A 22060-nucleotide genomic window follows, 5' to 3' on the forward strand; every position below is an offset into this window, starting at 1 on the left:
AACACAAGGCCCGCGGGCCGAATCTGGCCCGCCAGACCTCGTCATGTGGCCCGTGTAGCCGCCGCCGGCCGCCAGCCTTCACCTTTTATTCTCGCTTTTATTTTGACACAAGAAAGCCTTAAACTTATTCTCGAATGCCGCCTCTTCAGCGCATGCGCGGCCGCCTCTTCAGCGCATGCGCGGCCGCCTCTTCAGCGCATTGCGCGCCAGCCTACAAGCCAGGGAACGTCTGCCTTCTAGCGCCGCCGGCCGTTCTACAGGAAACCTCCACATTACATGCATTGAGGAAACCTCCACTTGTTTTTATATTGAGCGCATGCCATCCTGTGATGTGACAGATCCAACGGCTGCCTGAACCCTTCTCTCCTGTACTGTAAGTACATATGATGTATGTGGGGGGGAGGGGAGGTCTGCTTATTAGGGGGGGTCTGCTTATTATTCTGCTTAAAAAACTTTGGATATACTGACCACTTCCGTGTCACTTTACAGTGGTATAGGGACCATAAACTACAATCAAATTAATAACCCAAAAATGTCCAAGAAAAGAAAAGTTGATGTAGAGGGAAGGCAATTTCAGGAGAGATGGAAAAGTGAATACATGTTTGTGATTAATGGAGACAAGCCGGTATGTCTTATTTGCTATGAGGCAGTGGCAGTGATGAAGGAATACAATTTACACCGGTACTTTGAGACCAAGCATGGAGCCAAATTTGCTAACCTTAGCCACCAGGAAAAGCAACAAAAGGTCCAAGAATTAAAAGGTAGCCTGCATTCTCAACGGAATATTTTTGCAAAAATGACAGCAAAAAATGATGCAGCAGTGAAAGCCAGCTATCTTATGGCTATAGAAATTGCGCGAGCTTCAAAGTGCTTTTCAGAATGTGCATTTCTAAAGCAGTGTATGCTGAATGTATGTAAACAGGTATGCCCTGAGCAGAGACAGGCTGTTAGCAATGTCAGCTTGTCAAGAAACACCATCACAGACCGAGTCAGGGACCTAGCCTGTAATCTTAAAACAAAGTTGGCTGAAGAGGCATGCAGTTATCTGGAATTTTCATTAGCTGTTGATGAAAGCACTGACAATACTGATACAGCTCATCTAGCTATTTTTGTAAGAGGTGTGAAGGAAGACTTGTCTGTCAGTGAGGAGCTCTTGGATGTGGTCGCCATGTATGGGACAACAACTGGGAGGGACATCTTCAATGCAGTGGAGAATCCGTAAATAAAATGAAATTACCTTGGGAAAAGTTGGTGGGACTTACTACTGATGGCGCTCCAGCAATGTGTGGAGAGAGAAATGGCTTAGTTGGACTGTTAAAAGAGAAAATGAAAAAAAGTAATTGCCACACGCCGCTGATAACTTATCACTGCATTATCCACCAAGGAGCTCTATGTGGCAAGGTTCTGCAACTGGATAACATAATGTCCACAGTCACGAAAACAGTGAATTTTCTGCGTGCACGGGGTCTGAATCATCGTCAGTTCCAACATTTTTTGAAGGAGGTGGGCATGGAACATACAGATGTGCCATACCATACAGAAGTAAGGTGGCTGAGTAGGAGCACCGTTCTCAAGAGATTTTTTAAGCTTTTGGAAGAAATTACTCTTTTTATGCAAAGTAAAGGGAAGCCCTTGTCAGAACTGCCCGATCCAAACTGGCTGTGCGATTTTGCCATGTTGTGTGACATAACAGAGCATCTCGCCCAACTGAATCTGAGGCTGCAGGGCCGCAAACAAGTCATAACCTCAATGTATGAGGCAATAACAGCTTTCCAGGAGAAACTGCGCCTATGGAAGTCACAGCTTGAAAAAGACAGTCTTGCCCACTTTCCTATCTGCCAGAGCATCTCAACCTCATTGATGAATTCAATCGACGCTTTTCTGACTTTAAAGGACAAAACTTAACCTTTACCAGCTCTGCCAATCCCTTCAACATCGATGTTGACAGTGCACCACATCACCTTCAAATGGAATTAATAGAACTTCAGTGCAACAGCAGCCTGAAAGCGAAGTTTCAGGATGCGTCAGTCGACGACTTTTACCGTCTCCTCCCCCCTGCTTTGATGCCACAGCTCCGACTTCAAGCAGCACATGTTCTGTCCATGTTTGGGAGCACCTATCTATGTGAACAGATGTTTTCAGTCATGAATCTGAACAAGACCAAGCTCAGATCACGCATCACTGATGATAACCTCCATGCTGTTTTGCGGATTGCTACAGCACAAGACCTAACGCCAGACATCGATGGACTGACCTCAGGAAAACGATGTCAGCCATCTAGTCAGAAAAGTTTAAAAAAAGTTAATGCCTTGTGTTTGCCATATGTGTAATAAACAGTGTTTGGCAATATTTGTATGTTTAAAAAAAAACAATTACTGTCTGTTACCAAAAATCATTTTTCAATAAATTGTACAATAATTGTACATTTGAATATCTACTTGCCATTATTCTGACTATGTTTCTGCTTTCAGAGCTAGTTATTACTTACACATTATTACAAAAAACAGTAATAATTGAATGCAGTGACAATAATTTATGATAATAAATAGTGGACACATAGTCCTACAGATACAACCGGCCCTTTGAGGGTGACCAAACTGCTGATGCGGCCCCTGATGAATTTGAGTTTGACACCCCTGAACTAATGGTTCAGTTTCCAAACTACCTGCATCAAATGTTTCAATATTTTTTTTCAAATCTAATGGCAAATAGACAACTCTTCCTTTTAAACCTCTTTGTAAATCTGAAGGAGGTAATTTACCTGTTTTGGGCTCCATACGAACTATAGTCTGAAACGGATGGACACATTGAATGAGTATATACTCATACATATTTAAATCACTAAGTTCTGCAGGAATATCAACCAATTCTAAATTATTATGTACAGCTCTAGCTGGCATTTTATTTTCTTCTAACTTGTTATAACAGTGTTTACAAATACGCTGATCTTCACCCAAATCAAAACAATTTTCCAGAAATAAATATGTAGCAAAATCCTTCCACTTAGAATTATTTTCTTTTTCATTTATTTTATAGAGATCAACATTCCTTGTTAGAGTTTTATAATGGCTTCTCCGGCAACAAATACAAGTAATATTTGGTCTTTCATTAGAGATGATAGTAAATTTTGTCATTTGATCTTCAAAACTTTTACTAACAGTAGGTTCTACATTCTCTTCCACATTTTCTTAAATAACTGTGTCATTTCCTGCACTTTCTTGTTCTGGACCAAAGTAACAAAACTGAATACCATCAGTAACCTTCTCTATATCTGATACAGATCCACGCAACAGAGCACTATTCAACTCATTTAACTTTAGTGCTGGACTTTTAGCAAAATACAATCTTCTCACAAACTTTCTCATTTCAGTATGATGTACTGCCAGCATCCTAAAATGGTGAAAAACACTTTGACAAACTTTCCTAGAAAGACAAGCCAGAGAATGTCCTTGCAAACCAGTATTCTTCCTCACTCTGCATGGATCTAGTCTTTGAAGCACCTTAATCTTCTGTTTAACACTTTTTTTTACTATATTCTCTTAGAAAGTCACGTAATTTATCAATAGATTCCTGTCGTACAGTACAAATACTACTACAATTCCAAGTGTACACTGGGGCTTTAGGACGTCTCCCCATAACCTCATCAGCTAACACTTCTTCCTCATTTCTTGGAACCATTTTCTCCTTTTCCGTTACACAACCATCTTTAACTACATATGCTCGACCACTGGTGTCAACTGCATGCAGCAACTATCACTTTGAAGATAACTCTCTTCATTAAAAAATGGTTCAGTACTTGAACTATGCTTCCATTCTCCTAAGAACACTTTACAAAAGTTTTTTTTTTTCACTTCTCTTGTTCTTTTGCTTTTTGACTTCATTACATTCACTAATTTATCTAATGTACGGATCCTGTTCAAAATTAAAATGAATAGTTTTCTTTTTAATTCCAAAGCCTTTGCAACAATTGATTCAATATGTTTCTTTTTCTTATAAAATTTGGCTTTCTTCCTCTATTTTTTCACATCCTTTAGCAAATTGAACATCACTCTTCTCTGAAACATTTTTCTATGAATGTTTTTAAAATCTATTTTTCTTTTTAAGTCATTCTTTCTTACTTCTGATTGTACATTAGCATTTAGTATATTCTGTCGATTGTCTTGTTGTTTTCTACTTGAAACACTATTTTCAGTGGATATATTTTTTTTATTTTTTCTTTGCTTGAGGATATTTTTTATGAAATCCTTAGCCTGCTTACCAGAAGACTTTTTCTTTTTTCCAACATGAGGTTCTTCAACTAATTTTTGTTGTCCAGTTGTCTTCAAATATAGATGTTGTTGCTGTTCTTTTCTCTTTCTTGATTTTATAGGCATCTTTAATTTATTTCAGTGTTGTTCAGCAATACCTGAAAGAAACTAAAAAAAAAATACCTTTATGTAATTTAAATATATTACTATATTTTTTATGAGCTTTTCAAATCCTATCATATGAGCTGTCCCTTTCCTAATAGTGCTAGTCTTATAGAACAAGAGCAACACAAATTAAATCTCTGACAACAATTCCTGTGTGCACACAGACTCATGGTGTGATTCTAGGCAGAAAACGATATTTGATTGGCAATTTCAAAGCACATTTACTACTGTGGTTTTGCAAGTGATAATTACTGTAACAGCCTGACACATTTTCCTTATAGTTTAGAGAAGCAGAAAAGAGCACATGTCCTACCAGCTACTTGAGACTATGAGCATATGTAACCTGGGTGAGTGATTAGACTACAGCAAAGGAAATGAGCCTTAGTGATATTGATTGTGTTAGCGTTACTCACTGCTATCTGAAATACCACTCAGTGCTGAATAGTAAGCATGAGAGTGCAGGAGAAGCAGCTGGCTGTGTGCTAAGAGCGTACTTCTGGAGACTGTGTATTGTCAGGTGCAAGAGAGATCTGCATGGATGCTTGCACAACTGCATGAAGACTGCACAGATGTATGTAAGAGTACATGTGTGGTAAGGGTTAATTGGAGTTTTGAACATATAGGATCTACCTCACCCATGGCAGGAGTGGAAGGAAAATCTACCATGTTGATTTCAAATGTGTTAGCATTTGCTCCTCATTTGTGAGATATTGATTTGTGCTGAATGCTAGCCATCAGAGTTCAAGAAAACAAGCTGCTCCTTTCCTACGAATGCAAGTCTTAGAGAACCAGACCACAACGAATTAAATCTCTGACAACAATTCCTTTGTGCACACAGACTCATGGTGTGATTCTAGGCAGAAAACGATATTTGATTGGCAATTTCAAAGCACATTTACTACTGTGGTTTTGCAAGTGATAATTACTGTAACAGCCTGACCCATTTTCCTTATAGTTTAGAGAAGCAGAAAAGAGCACATGTCCTACCAGCTACTTGAGACTATGAGCATGTGTAACCTGGGTGAGTGATTAGACTACAGCAAAGGAAATGAGCCTTAGTGATGTTGAATGTGTTAGCGTTTCACACTGCTATCTGAAATACCACATAGTGCTGAATAGTAAGCATGGGAGTGCAGGAGAAGCAGCTGCCTGAGTGCTAAGAGTGTGTTTCTGGAGACTGTGTATTGTCAGGTGCAAGAGAGATCTGCATGGACGCTTGCACAACTGCATGAAGACTGCAGAGATGTATGTAAGATCACCTGTGGTAAGGGTTAATTGGAGTTTTGAACATGTAGGAACTACCTCACCCATTGCAGGAGTGGAAGGAAAATCTACCCTGTTATTTTCAAATGTGTTAGCATTTGCCTCTCATTTGTGAGATGGTGATGTGTGCTGTATGCTAACCATCACAGTTCAAGAAAACAAGCTGCCCCTTTCCTACGAGTGCAAGTCTTACAGAACAAGAGCAACACAAATTAAATCTCTGACAACAATTCCTGTGTGCACACAGACTCATGGTGTGATTCTAGGCAGAAAACGATATTTCATTGGCAATTTCAAAGCACATTTACTACTGTGGTTTTGCAAGTGATAATTACTGTAACAGCCTGACACATTTTCCTTATAGTTTAGAGAGGCAGAAAAGAGCACATGTCCTAACAGCTACTTGAGAGCATGAGCATGTGGAACCTGGGTGAGTGATTAGACTAGAGCAAAGGAAATGAGCCTTGGTGATGTTGAATGTGGTAGCATTACACACTACTATCTAAAATACCACACAGTGCTGAATACTTAGCATGGGAGTGCAGGAGAAGCAGCTGCCTGTGTGCTAAGAGCGTGCTTCTGGAGACTGTGTATTGTCAGGTGCAAGAGAGATCTGCATGGACGCTTTCACAACTGCACGAAGACTGCAGAGATGTATGTAAGAGTACATGTATGGTAAGGGATAATTGGAGTTTTGAACATGTAGGAACTACCTCACCCATTGCAGGAGTGGAAGGAAAATCTACCCTGTTGTTTTCAAATGTGTTTGCATTTGCCTTTCATCTGTGAGATAGTGATGTGTGCTGTATGCTAACCATCACAGTTCAAGAAAACAAGCTGCCCCTTTCCTACGAGTGCAAGTCTTACAGAACAAGAGCAACACAAATTAAATCTCTGACAACAATTCCTGTGTGCACACAGACTCATGGTGTGATTCTAGGCAGAAAACGATATTTGATTGGCAATTTCAAAGCACATTTACTACTGTAGTAGAGCAAGTGATAATTACTGTAACAGCCTGACACATTTTCCTTATAGTTTAGAGAAGCAGAAAAGAGCACATGTCCTACCAGCTACTTGAGACTATGAGCATGTTTAACCTGGGTGAGTGATTAGACTACAGCAAAGGAAATGAGCCTTAGTGATATTGATTGTGTTAGCGTTACTCACTGCTATCTGAAATACCACACAGTGCTGAATAGTAAGCATGAGAGTGCAGGAGAAGCAGCTGGCTGTGTGCTAAGAGCGTACTTCTGGAGACTGTGTATTGTCAGGTGCAAGAGAGATCGGCATGGACGCTTGCACAACTGCATGAAGACTGCACAGATGTATGTAAGAGTACATGTGTGGTAAGGGTTAATTGGAGTTTTGAACATATAGGATCTACCTCACCCATGGCAGGAGTGGAAGGAAAATCTACCATGTTGATTTCAAATGTGTTAGCATTTGCCTCTCATTTGTGAGATATTGATTTGTGCTGAATGCTAGCCATCACAGTTCAAGAAAACAAGCTTCCCCTTTCCTACGAATGCAAGTCTTACAGAACCAGACCACCATGAATTAAATCTCTGACAACAATTCCTTTGTGCTCACAGACTCATGGTGTGATTCTAGGCAGAAAACGATATTTGATTGGCAATTTCAAAGCACATTTACTACTGTGGTTTTGCAAGTGATAATTACTGTAACAGCCTGACACATTTTCCTTATAGTTTAGAGAAGCCGAAAAGAGCACATGTCCTACCAGCTACTTGAGACTATGAGCATGTGTAACCTTGGTGAGTGATTAGACTAGTGCAAAGGAAATGAGCCTTGGTGATGTTGAATGTGGTAGCGTTACACACTACTATCTAAAATACCACACAGTGCTGAATACTTAGCATGGGAGTGCAGGAGAAGCAGCTGCCTGCGTGTTAAGAGGGTGCTTCTGGAGACTGTGTATTGTCAGGTGCAAGAGAGATCTGCATGGACGCTTGCACAACTGCATGAAGACTGCAGAGATGTATGTAAGACTACATGTGGGGTAAGGGTTAATTGGAGTTTTGAACATGTAGGATCTACCTCACCCATTGCAGGAGTGTAAGGAAAATCTACCCTGTTGTTTTCAAATGTGTTAGCATTTGCCTCTCATTTGTGAGATATTGATTTGTGCTGAATGCTAGCCATCACAGTTCAAGAAAACAAGCTGCCCCTTTCCTACGAATGCAAGTCTTACAGAACCAGACCACCACAAATTAAATCTCTGACAACAATTCCTTTGTGCACACAGACTCATGGTGTGATTCTAGGCAGAAAACAGTATTCCTGGGTGACACCAGTAAACCTTATCTTATGGTGAAGACATACTCCATTATATCTTACAAGTTCAAGGCAGTTAAATATCTTCCAAAACATAAAATGTAAAACACAACTTTAAAACAAGAATCACATTTTTATTATTTATATCAAAATGCACCACATACATCCCCTCTCAAATTCATAACTCACCTTTAAAAGTAGTTAGTTGAGAAAGAAATGTGGCACTCACACAGCAGATTATCAGAGCCAGAATCTCTGAGCTGTACACCTCTCAGCAGAACCAGTAAATGGCAATCTTTCCCTCTCTTTTTTCACACATATACATGTTAACTTCAAATCACAGTGCTTCCCACATTTTTTCAAATGGAAACACACATTTCTATTGGTTGCAAATTTCAACCCTTTCCAAATGATCCCTACCCCCAACATGACTTCTGCCTGCTACCATAGCAACAGGTCATGGAACACTGGTGTGAGCAGAGAGGTCAGAAGTTCAGCACACAATGTTTCTAATCCAAAGAGCAAGAGTGCTTGACTTTTCAAACCTAACAGCAAATCCAAAGTAATGTTCTGTGGGAACACATTTTTCTGAACCAATACAAAACATGCTTTTAAACATTTTAACATACAGCCTAGTTTTTAGTGTTCAATGGTCTGAAACAGCCAATGAGTTCTTTTTATTTTTAAAAAAAAGTATGTAAGCCTCCATTTTACAACTATATTTCTTTTCATATTGCCATTCTACTGAAAGACACCTTCTGAGTGCATCCAGATCTCCTTGAAAGATTTTCACAGTGTGGATTGTAGGTCATAGCTATGTCTTCTGGAGTGAAAAGTATGCAGAAAAAAGAGGTATTGTGAAAGACCTTGCTTTGCCAAATGTAGACATTAAATGGATTGGTCAGAGAGGGTTAAAGTGGCACCAATTAATGCCTTTGGTGAAATCCTTTCTACATCTCCCACAGCCTGACCTTATAATTGTGCACTGTGGTGGAAATGACCTAGGCACTTTAACTGGGGTAGGTCTGGAAATGCTTGTTAAGGACACCTTAGTGCAATTGATGTCACTTTTTCCACAAACTACCTTTGTATATTCTAATATATGCCAAAGGTAAAAGTGGAACTGGTCCAACCAATATTGTCCGCAGATTGACAAAGCAAGAAAGCACGTCAATAAGTCTGTTTCTGCTTTCCTCAGAGACTATGGTATGGGTTCTATATACCACAACAACTTGCGTTACAACATGCAAGGCATTCATAGAGGAGACGGTGTACATTTCACAGATGAAGGCAACAGAGTCTTCCTCTTGAACTTTAGACTCTGCATCGGTACTTAGTTGTAGGTACAAAAAAAAACACTCAATGAACACAACGGCTCTTTTTAGAGCACACCAACATCTAAACACTTAAACTTGATTTTTAATTCTATTTTTTTTATGTTTTTTTTGCCGCCGTGCGCGCACCGTGCTCGCACCCCGCGATATTTGTTTAAATCTTTTTTTTTTTTGTGACCTAAGGGGTCTTTCATGGTTCCCCTGAGAAGGCCTAGGGGGTCAGGAACTCTCTACCCTGCCCCCTTTTAACGTTCTCCACTTGTGTTTTTAACTCTCTTCTGCCTCTAAAACTCTAAATGGCGGCTAGGGGTGCGTGCACCGTGCGCGCACCCCGCGATTTTTTGAAAAAAAATAAAATGTTTTTTTTACCCTTCGGGGTCCTTCAGGGACCCCCTGACAAAGGCTAGGGGGTCAGGAACTCTCTACCCTGCCCCCTTTTCACGTTCTCCACCTTTCTTTTTCCCTGTCACACACACAACACACAAAATGGCGGCCGACACTTCCTGATTTCGACCGATTCGAATGTTGACTGACATGTAACCACCAATCAGAAATACGCTCGCGCACGGCACGGTGCGCGCACGGTGCGCGCACGGTGCGCGCATATAGATATTTATGTACTTTTAACTGTAATTTTCTCAGGAACTACTGAACAGATTGACACCATATATGCAAAAGGCACATGCCTGACCTGAGGACTACCTCTTTGCCAAATTTCAAGTAATTCTGTTCAGCCGTTCGGGCTGTAGCTGCGACTAAAGGTCCTATGGAAAAATGCATGGGGAAAACACGTTTTGGGACCCCCCTTTTTTCTCAGCCCCCTGCTTGATGAATCACCCCGAGACTTTCAGGGTAGGAGCGGAGCGGAGCGCCCCATAAGTTTTGAAAATTTCACGAGGATTCGTCAATCGGCGCCAGAGTTATTCAAAATAGAATTTTGAGATTTCCTATGGAAACTCGGTCCTAACTATAACTATCTACTGGCGACCGCCAGTAGATAATATATATATATATTACCTTCTGGCAGTCGCCAGTAGGTAGTTATAGTTAGGACCGAGTTTCCATAGAAAAACAGTTTTTTGACTTGTCTATATCTTTGGTGCAGTTTGACAAATCTTCGCGCAATCTTTGTGATTCTTGTTGCATAAGAAAAGTTTTGGGGGGAGTCATAAAACAGGGCCTGAGAAAAATGGGTTTGAAAAAAGGTGCACTTGCAATGTTAATTCCCATAGGAACCTATAAACACGATTACAGCCTGAAACATGAAACGGAATCACACCAAATCGGCATAAATGTAGGTATTGTTACACAGACTGTGCTTTTTGTTATTTAGTGCAAATCCATTCAGTTGTTCTTGAGAAATGTAAGTTGAAAATTACAGTGATATCTCTGGCCGTGGATATTTTGAGAGCGCCAACAGGAATGCTCTGATTGACTGGACGCAACCTGAACAGAAAGTTGCGGCTGACATTTTATCAATCAGGAATAGTTCCAGGGGCTGAAAAGTTCTGTGAACGCTAACATAAGGGGTCAGGGTGGAGGTACTCTGAACCTATGTTTGGGAAATGTGTCCAAAATAGTTTTTTTAATCATGCACGATATTCGCAATGACGCCCCAACCGCCAGCATGCACCATTGCGGGGTAGTTGCGACTATCGTGGTGACATCGCGAATGTTGGTGAAAATATCAAACAAAAAGTATATATATCTATATACACACACTCGCTGGTCACAGTCACAGACTCATGCATATCTTACTAAACAGCTAGAGTCAAACTTTATGTAAAATATATTTATATATGTGTTTTACACTGTCAAAAACACACCATATTCGCGACTCCCGATGTCATTGCGACCCCCGGTGTCGCCGCTAACAAGGAAAATGCATTTTTGATGTAATTGTTCTGACAAATGAATATAAAGGGGATAGTTAAATTAATATATTACTAAACAGCTAGACTCAAACTTTATGTAAAATAGGTCTATATATGTGTTTTACTCTCTGTCAAAAACACATGATATTCATGACTACTGACTTCATCGCGACCTTCAGTGTCGCCGTGAACAAGGAAAATGCATTTTTGATGTAGTTTGTTTGACAAATTAATACCAAGGGGATAGTTAAATTAATATATTACTAAACAGCTAGACTCAAACTGTATCTAAAATATGTTTATATATGTGTTCTACACTTTGTCAAAAACACACAGTATACAAGGTGTGTCCATGGTGATTGCAACGTTGTCGCAAAAACCAAAATGTCTTAAAATAAGATGGTTAATGTATTAAGTAAGTGGTGCACAATTCAGAAGTAATATTCAATATCTAATAATAAAAAAAACTAGAAATGTTATAGAAGTTCACCCAAAAATAAAAAACAAGGGTAATTTGGGCATAAAAGGTAATTAATAAAATCTTAAAAACCTTAGAAAATCACTTAAAAACCAAAGGTTACAGAGACGTTATAGTTAGGAATGAGAATAAAAAAACTTGCAAATACACTGAAAAAACAAAGGGGCCGATTCACAGAACTAACTTAATACAAAATCCTAAACTTACTACTTTTGATATTTACAGAAGTTAGGATTTTGTCTTAAGTTTGACCTAAGACAAACTTAAGACAGACTTAAGACAGACTTAAGACAGACTTAAGACAGACTTAAGACAAACTTAAGACAAACTTAAGACAGACTTAAGACAGACTTAAGACAAACTTAAGACAAAATCCTAACTTAAGTCTGTCTTAAGTCAGTCTTAAGTCTGTCTTAAGTTTGTTTTAAGTCTGTCTTAAGTCTGTCTTAAGTTTGTCTTAAGTCAAACTTAAGACAAAATCCTAACTTCTGTGAATACCAAAAGTAGTAAGTTTAGGATTTTGTCTTAAGTTAGTTCTGTGAATCGGGCCCAAAGTGTACAGAGACGCTATAGTTAGGAAATACAATTTTAAAAACCTTACAAATGCAGTGAAAAAACTAAAGTTACAGGGACATTATAGTTATGAAATAGAATTAAAAAACCTTAGAAATTTGCAGGAAAAAACAAAGCTTACAGAGACATTATAGTTAGGAAATAGAATTAAAAAAACCTTAGAAATTCACTGAAAAAACCAAATGTTACAGAGACGTTATAGTTAGGAAATTGAATTTAATAAAACTTATTTTCAGCAGTTATAGTTACCAGAGCTGACTATAACTCACACCCCTGCAATACACGGCTTATGACCTCATATATAACATTACTCATGACATGGTCAGTGACATCACTGATGACATCTCAAATGACATCACTGATGATATCATCAAGTGAGTGTAAGTGTTTTCAAGAGTTCATGGGTGTTGTTAAATAAATATACTAACGTACTACAAAAATAAATTAGTATTATGTGAGTGGCTGTGTGACTGTGTGTATGGGTGTGTAAGTGGCAGTATGGTTGTGTAAGTGGGTGTGTGAGTAGCTAGCTCAAACACCCATTTGTTCACACATACAGCCACTCATACACCCACTCACTTACCCACACACCAACTTACACACCCATTGATGGATTGAGACAGCCACTCTTGTACCCTGTCAGTCGCCCATACAGACACTTATGTACCTGCTCAAACACCCATTCAGCCACTCATTCACCATTTACAACCACTGATACACCAACTCGGTCAACTATACAAATACTCATACAGCCACTCACTTAGTCATACGCACAATGACACACCCACTCGCTCACATATATACACCGTTTACACACCCACTGACTGACCCATACAGGCACTTCCACAGTGAGTTACCTTAGTATATATGTTTAACACTCAGGGCATGATTACGATGTTGGGTGGACCATTGCGGTCTGATACCGCAATTACAATGCTAATGCACATGGTGCTGTTGTGTGCTCCCATTTCTCACTGGGAGCTTATGCTGCAGCCGTAAACCGTAGCACCAGCTCCCAAAGAGAAATGGAAGCCTGTGTAGATCCATTTACCGTGTGGCAGGTACCCCATTGTGCCGCCATGGGGTGTGGTGTCTGCCACACGGTGTAGGTATTTACAGGTGCTCACCAAGCCCCCATCTGGAGGGGTAATGGGGCCCTGCTAGGCCCCCAAAGGCACTTTTCGACAGTATATCCATGTCGGAAAGGCCGACATTGATTTGCTCTATGAAAGTCCCATCATAATCCCTAAGGTGAAAACACCTTCCTCATGGGATTATACAGCGCTTCTGACTAGCTGACGAGCTCCTCAAGTCTGTCGGAAGTCAGCCGAATTGACCAGCCGGTTTAAATTCCGACCTATAATTGTAATACGGCGGTCGGAAGTCAAACCAGGGATGCCGTCGAAAAGCCTCCGACCATCGGTCGGAGGCATTTCCGACCAACATCCTGATAAGCCCCACAGTAACTTTTAGAAAACAATCTCTGGATGAGGTCATCAGTGATGTCATTTGAGATGTCATCAGTGATGTTACTGACCATGTCATGAGTGACGTAATATGTGAAGGGGCGCGAGTTATAATTAGCTCAGGTAAATAAAGCCTCTGAATTTCTCTGGTTTTGTACGAGTGAAATGTCAGTCTTACTATAACGTCCCCGTAACCCTTGTTCTTTTAGGTGAATATATATATAGACACACATACACACATATATACAAACATACATTTATATGTATTCATAAATATTTAAATCATACGGAGAAGTGCTGGTGTATTTATAGATTTGGAGTGTTCATTCTTTGTTTAGCTTTCAAGAATTGCCAGCTTCATATAAAGATATAGAAAGTTGGTTACATAGAGATATTACTGAGGTATTTCCATTCACTATCACAAGAATCTTTAATGAAAAGTTACTTAGATATCTCTTTGTCTTACAGTTATCCACTATTGCAGACCTCCTTGGACAACAGAAGTGACTAGTCATAGTTATGGAGTCCTATCTTTCTGTAGTCTCTCTTATGTCATTCTACTTTCCCTGCTTCAACCACTGATTGTCCTCCCCTTTTCTATATGGTCACTGGTTGGTGGCGGCTGCCTCGGAATGGGGGTGGTAGGGCAGTGGGATGAATTAAAAAATAAATAAGTAAACTTACCTTCTCTGCCTAGTTGCCTCTCCCGCCACTGCACGTCTCTACTCCATCCTGGAAGGAAGGTCTGCTGGAAGTACACACAGCACCCAGTCTTCTGGACAATTCCAGCCATTTACGACGCAGCAGGAGCAGCATCGTGATTGGTCTTAGCATCCTGTTTGGATGTTCAGGCAGTGCCTGGGAGTCTGGGCATGTTCTCAATGGGGCTGTGCATCCCAGCCCAATGGAGAACATGCCAAGTGTGCATGATAGTTTGGCTGGCCCTAGAAGGCAGGCCAAATTGTCATCTGCACTCCTCCCCTGCTCTCGCGTCAGAGCCCAGCCCTGCCCTCTCCCTGTTATTATCATTTTATTTTTTGCACTGCTAAAATAGCAGTGGGGTGAAGCTCCTCCACCTTAGCAAAGGAGCCACCACTGATGGGCATGCTATTTTACTAACCACTTGGTAAATTTACTCTAAGGAGTGATTTGAGTTTGCTGTTGAACATTTTCAGAGTAGGAGCTTTTCTTTTGGTAGTATGTGTGACACTAGAGATCTGGATCTTCCTAGCCAGGTTGTTCAGGGAGTTTAAATAGACGGCCTAGTAGATATAGTAACAAGTTTGAATTTACTTCTTTGATCCAGTGAGGGAGCCACTGAAGGTTGTTTAGCGTTGGGTTTTTGATGACCCCTTGTAGTGTGAATGCTCATAGAAAAATAAAATAATAGAAACCGATTTCTGAGAACTCAAATATTTGAAAATCCATTTAGTGGAAAAATACATTAATATCAATATAACCTAGTCAAAAAAAAATAGGACAACAAGAGCAGTTGAGAAAGAAATACCTATTAGTTAATATTAGTTAAACAGAAACAACAGAATGGTTTGGGATCCTATAACGTATTCTAGTTTTGGAACATTGTTGTAATGTTAAAACAGAAAAAACTTAGCTACATAGAAAAAGATCTAGGGATTTAGGGAAGGGAAAGGGTTATGAGGAGGAATTAGGGAAGGTACCGGGATCTGCCACAAAAAATGAAAAAAGTAGTTACATGGGAAAGAAAGAAAGTAATACTAAATGAGTGAAAGGGTGGTGCTATAGGATGTTGTCCCTCCGCAAAAAAAGATGAAGGGAAAGGAAGAAGGAATAGGAGGAGGAGGAAGAGAAAATGTAACCACTGGAAAATCAATAAAAACTTGAACTGTCACTTGGCAGCAAGACTTGAGAAGAGAGAGAGGATGTAGAAGAAAAGGAAAACTATAAAAGTAACACTTTTTAAAGACTAATGGGATCTAGACAATTCTGAAAAACAATACATTTCTACCAAAAGGTAAATGTCATTCATAGTGGAGCTTATAATTAAACATCTTTTGTAAAATTGTTTTCCAGAATTCTCACAGGCAGCACAAAATACTGCTCTCAGGGGTACCAACCAGAATTTGGGGAGACTAAATCAGAATAAAATGTTGTAGTCAGCCCTATTTATGACGGAGGTAGGTACTACTACTTTAAAGTCATTTTTGGGTATGACTGGTTTTATTTTCCTTGTTGTCCTAGCTTCACATAGTTTTTGATATAGTTATTTAGAGTACATACTGGACTGATATTGATCCCTCTGGTAAGTCAAACATTGTCGGACATGAAGGAGAGTGGTAGTTTGCAATATGCACTTTATTTTTCCTTTTGAGAGATATGATCAGAACCATTTCAGCACCAACCCCTCTGTTCCTAGTCTCTTCCGCAGGGTGTCTAGGATAACACTATGATCACTAGTGTTCAATGCTAGGAAAGATCAAGGAGGACAAGGAGACAAGATTTGCCATTGTCAAAGATGCTGAGGGAATTCCAGTACTGAGACAGTAATGACCTAGTGGGAACCCTGATTGGAAGTCATCTACTGGTTTATTTTGTAAGTAGTTTTCTAATTGGTTTCCAACAACATTTTCAAGGATTTGGGCTAGGAATGAAAGACTGGTGATGAGTCGATATTTGTTTGCATCTGTGAGGTCACTGCTGGGCTTTTAAGTAATGCTTTATTATGACTATTAGTCAATGGGTCCAGTACCTTGCCTTGCTCAAAAGAACGACTTATCATTTTTAGTCAGGTTGAGTTTATTGTACCAGTTAATATCCTTTGCTAACAAGGTGGGGGCTAATATCTACAATTTAAGTTGGAGAGTGAAAAACTGCCTATGGGTTCACATTTCGACCATCTGGCTTTTGGCTTATATTTATTTTTGACTGGTGAAGTTTGTACAGTTTGAATATCGACAGCTTGTCAAATATTTATATTTCTTTCTGTAAAAAAATCTGGTCATATTACAATAGTTTCTTTAAATGCTTTTGATTTCTTAGTAGCTTGTACTATGACACTTGCAGCAGACTGAAGCTCTTTCATTTACAGTGAAATAAAGGACTACCTGCAACCCTACTAAAGGGCTTGGCTCCACGGCAGAAATATTCCTGGTTCAGACATAATGGCGACTTGAACCCATCAGGCAGGCATATGGATTGAGAGTGGTTGGGGGAAGGAAAGTCTCCTTGTTCAGGTGAAATCAGTGAGTTTGTAATTTGTGTGTAACATGTATTTACTTACCTCTAAATTCATTGACTTCTAATGTCTAACACAGTAATACTTAATCTTAGGAGCACCGATACTTACATTTCTCTGACGATTTATTTCTTTGGACGTTGATTGTCTACATCAGATTCTATAGAAACTAGGACATAATAATTCTAACCCTCAATTGTGACCTTTATGTGTGAACCACAGACGTACATGTTCCACCTGTATATATGTATTCTATATTTACACAGATATATGTTAGCAGTGAAAATCACAGTTGTTCCCTTGCTAGAGTTCCTATTGAGCATGCACTCAAAATTTTAACTTGTCGGAGGTGCACTTGTATAGCTATTGTTTTTTTATATATTGCCAATGGGAAAAAAGGTGAAACACGTGTCAGCAAATCTTGCAAACATGTTAATAAAATAATGATAAGTAAATTAAGCCAAGCCGTGATTACACTGTATCATTTCTTTGTTAAGGGTACTTTATTCAGATATACATGTAGAGTTACACTTGCCTACAATCTCTGCTCTGTAGAATATGTATATTACCCACTCACAAGTTCCCCTCTCACCAAACAATCATCGGCTTACAAGGAACACTCAATGTAGACATTTGTTTCAAAATATTTTCTAGTTTATCTGCAAACCACAGACTGCTCATGAACCACTCTCTCTGTCACTCTCTCCCCCTTTCTTTGTGTATATCTCTTTCTCTGTCTCTTTCTCCCTGCTTGTTTCTCATACCCTGCCTTACTCTCCATCTTTCTCTCTGTGTTTCTGTATTACATAAACAAGCACCCTCTCATAGTTCTACAAGGTATGCTTTCCCACCAACGGATGACACAGTTTCAGTGCACCAATGAGAAATGAGAAAGACGGGTTATTGTAGCCCTGCAGAACACTACTCAATGTGTTGAAATAGAGGTATTGTTTTTGAGTTACTAAGAATCCTTATGAAGGGATCAGGGCCACTGTGGTAATAGTAACAAATCTAATTTGCTATTGGCAATACCCACATCTACTGCACTAAAAGAAGGAACACTTTTAACTATTTATTACTAAAGGAATAACCTGTTTCTCAATATATCTAAAACAACTACACAGAATATTATAAAAACAGCAAGAAGGCATGTTTTAAACAATGAGTAGAAAAGGAAAATTTCTAGCATGGTTAAAATGTCATGTAGAACATAGCATCCTAACATCTTCTTCTATGCGCTACACTAAGAGAGCATGGAAGGCAGAGAAACTTGAAGTCAAGAGTTTCTTAGGGAGAAGAGATGCACTGCATACCTTGTTGACAGCAAAGGCTATCTTTATCAGCGGGGTGTGAGGAAAATGATTCCTGTGAAGGGCAATCACACTCTGCGGGAGTGGTCTTCCTCCAGGACTCAGCTTTATGGGCTTCAGGCAAAATGTATCAATCGGGTAGTGCAAAGTTTGCTGGCAGTAGGTGAGACTGTCTCTGGCTGAATCTTGTGCAATAGTTTGGCTGAAGGACCTCTCCTGACAAGCTATCAGGTGGCAGTCCTTATATACTAATTCTTATCAGAAATTGGATTTTCTATCATAAATTTAGGACTGTCTGACATAGATTATATGCAGTAAGGTGTGTGTCTCAGACGTTTCCTCATGAACATATAAGGTAAAAGAACATTAAATCAAACTACACTATTCTGGTTATATGTCTGTATTTGTACTTATTTAACCTCCTTGACATGGTGAAAAGTAGACATTTGACCAAGGCGAATGTCACAACCGGTGTTATAGGAATGTTATTAGTCAAATGGCTTCACACTTACACAGTTACTCAGTTCTTAGAAATATAAGGTTAGACAACATATGCGTCAAATGGCATAAATCAGGAAAGATGGCAACCTCCATTATCTGAGATGGAATCAGGGCCTGCATAAAATGAAATCGGACCTTAGGGGCTTTACGTCATCCCCGGCTTGTATGTCTAAATATGACATCATAGTTGTGTATCTAACAATTAGGGATTTAGCTAGTGTGTAGGGAAATTCATGCTCTCAAGTTACTAGGATCTAAAAATACTTAACATAAGACATACCTCTAAACATAATGTATTTGTGACATAAAACAAAGGCAATCAATTCATAAAATGTAAATGGAAAAACTGACATAGTATAGCGAAGCATGAATATTTTTAAGCCTTGCATTGTTTCAGATAATCAATGTATATATATCCTGTAGTCCATGTAAAATGTTTTATGCTTGTTGGCGATAGGTAAATTATACTACGCCAGCGGAGTTTTGGAGTTTGCCCAGAGTTTGGCACAAATTCCACCTTCCACTGCATGGCAGAGTTTACCACCCACCTTACAAATCCTTCACACTTGGTTCTGTTTTTTTTAAAGGTAAACCTTTGTAGTAATTTTGTAAAGCATCCGTAGGATGACAGTGTTGTTCCAGATTTGAGGGTCAACATAAACCTTCAATACACACATGGCATTTGTACAGAGAATACATTCCTGCTATTAGAGTGTTGGTTAGAGAGCCCCCTCTCAGCCTAACAAATGGGCCTGGCTCTGCTTTCACTTCTCCTGAAGGAAGGGATGGGAAATGATGCAGTTCAGGCACGGTGATAGACAGCGAGTGAAGCAGGCTTTCTTTGATAGGCCCAGCAAAGCAGTGGCCATTGAGAGGCTTGATCTGTACATTGCTGGGCTGATGCTTGCTTGTGAAAGCTGCTTAGTAGCTGGATAAGTCAGTGCGATAGTGGAGGTGCCATGGGCAAGTAGTGCTGGCCCATGCCATACACATGATATATAGGTGAGTGCAGCTAGGGCGAAAGGTAGAGCCGTCCTGGCAAGCGATGTGGCAATGCTTGACACAGAGACATGCGGTGCACACTTTTATTAGCTGGAGAAGAGAGTGACTTGTTGGACTCAGCTGACATCTACACACCTGCCCAGGCCTCACAGAGGAAAAGGTAAACAAGAAGTATAGCACTTTAGAAGTGAATGGAGGGAAAGGTTGTTATAGAATTTAATGAAAACAGTGGTAAATAACTCAAACGTCACTGTGGAATGTGGAAACTACCAAAGTTCTGAGAGGAAAAGTTGACATTGAAAACAATAAGTAAAAATGTGTATGTATTTTTTACAAAGTCACCATTATGCTTTCGTATATTCGTATTACTTCGTTTATTATGAGCTTTACAGTGTTTCTACAGTGCTCCAATCTAATTACTTGGCTACTATCAGTCACCACATCACAGGTGTTACTTGTGTTAAAGTGTTTTTGTGAAATGCGAGCATCCAGTACTCTCAGAGTTCAGATAGCCAAGCCTGTCCCATGCAGCGTGCTTTAATATCTTGCCACTTTTGTTCAGCTGGTTATGTGTAATCTATGTTACTGATTTCTTTGTTGGATCAGGAGAAAGATACCACAGTCGATTAGCAATATGATGGTTGGGCACCCTCCAAAAATATTGGAGAACAAAGAGTGTAAAAAATATGACATATGTCCAAATGCTGCTTTAACTTCTGTCACCAGATCAGATCCAATGTTCTTAAAAAGATTTACAACTCCAGTTGTCAAGGACAAATTACATATTGTTGTATGATGTTTGCAAAGTGTGTTGGGTATTGCATGTGTAACAGTCCCTGAATTTCTGAAGGAATTCTGGCAGTGTGCAGGTTATAAGTTTCAACCGCTGAAGTCAGCAGGATTTCTTTTGTAATGGAACAGACAATAGCTTGTTTAGATCGTCAAAACGCACAGATTTCATGTTTGTACTAGGCCAAGGGATGTTGCTAATGATATTTCGAGGTGGCGGGTACAAGTTCCTTCCACATTACTATATTGTTTCTGACATTGTTATCAGGTATGGTTTGCTGGGTTCAAACCCACTGCAAGGAACATTTGTTAGAAATAAATTAGAACAGTTATGCTGGAGTTTGTGATATGTGGGAATGGATGCAATGAGGGAAACAGATAAAACACAACTTAACCCTGGCATCAATGCACTACACATTCCATGTAACAATATGGTGTCCCACAGAAGGGAGTGTCCAAGGGTATTTCTGGAATTTGCTGTACTAATAAGCACAGGGTCATCTTAATTTTCATTCACAAAAAATGTAAGAAAAAGGACATTTCTATGAATGGAACAATTGTGAATTGTTCATAGTTTCATACCAGCCAATAGATTTATATTTTTGACACTCGTGAAAATGAAAGGTTGTAATGGGCAATTATATAATACCGTGTAATAACTAGGTAATAGGTGGACTACCACTGAATGTAAATGGTGCATCAAATTGTTCTATACTTAATAGTGTGTACGTAGATTCTTTCAGGCCATTGTTTTTTGAGAGAGTGTCAAATTAAATGGTACAATGATGGCTGTTTCACTGAGACATTGCAAAGGGACTAAACCTGATCTGAGTGTTTGTAGCTCCAATTTAATTGTATAATTGCTCTTTATTTAGCCTGCCTGTGTTGTACTAAACCTAGGCCTCTTTTTATGAGGTATAAGGCTATGGAAAGAATGTGGTTTAATGAGTACACTCTTTCAAGCTTGTGCATTCCATTGTCAATAACCTTATAAACTGTTTGCAAGTTTTCTTGATCTATTTGCCTAATTCTTTCTAAAGCTTCTTTCTCTGAATATTTGTTTAATTCATAATAATTGGCATATGTTCTTGTGGCAGGGAATGTTCTATTTCTTTTAGCACGTTGTCCCAAAAGAAAGTCAGAAAAATCCATATTTTCATTAATTGATGAAACGTTTTCCTTTACTACTGAAAGACTGGAATGTTCTAGTCAGTGTTGGCAAAGCTTAACTACACAATGTGTGGTAACTACTACAAGTGTTTGTGTATTATACTGTGGGTCAGGAGATTAATTTTAGGTCCAGGAGAGTTGGAAAAAGATGCTGCATGCGAGTGTCAGAATTATAGGGCCATAAGGCTAAACCTTCAACAGGAAATTATGTTGGATTATAAGCTCCATTTTGTACCATTTCATTTATTCCTGATTCAGACATATTCAAGTGGAATTGGCAATAACTGAACATAGTCAAATTGTATTTTGATATAGAAGAATTATTTAAGTCCTGCGCTGTTCTGAATACCAGACAGGTAGTCTGTTGGATAGTTTT

At 39.3% G+C, this 22060-nt stretch overlaps 1 pseudogene; it reads left to right on the top strand.

The window, feature by feature from the left end:
- Positions 1-532: 532 nt before the first annotated feature.
- On the top strand, positions 533-2330 carry LOC146863260 (general transcription factor II-I repeat domain-containing protein 2 pseudogene; annotated as a pseudogene).
- Positions 2331-22060: the final 19730 nt, after the last annotated feature.

Source organism: Triturus cristatus, chromosome 2_2, assembly GCF_964204655.1.
Source record: "Triturus cristatus chromosome 2_2, aTriCri1.1, whole genome shotgun sequence".
In the NCBI taxonomy this organism is placed as follows: domain Eukaryota; kingdom Metazoa; phylum Chordata; class Amphibia; order Caudata; family Salamandridae; genus Triturus; species Triturus cristatus.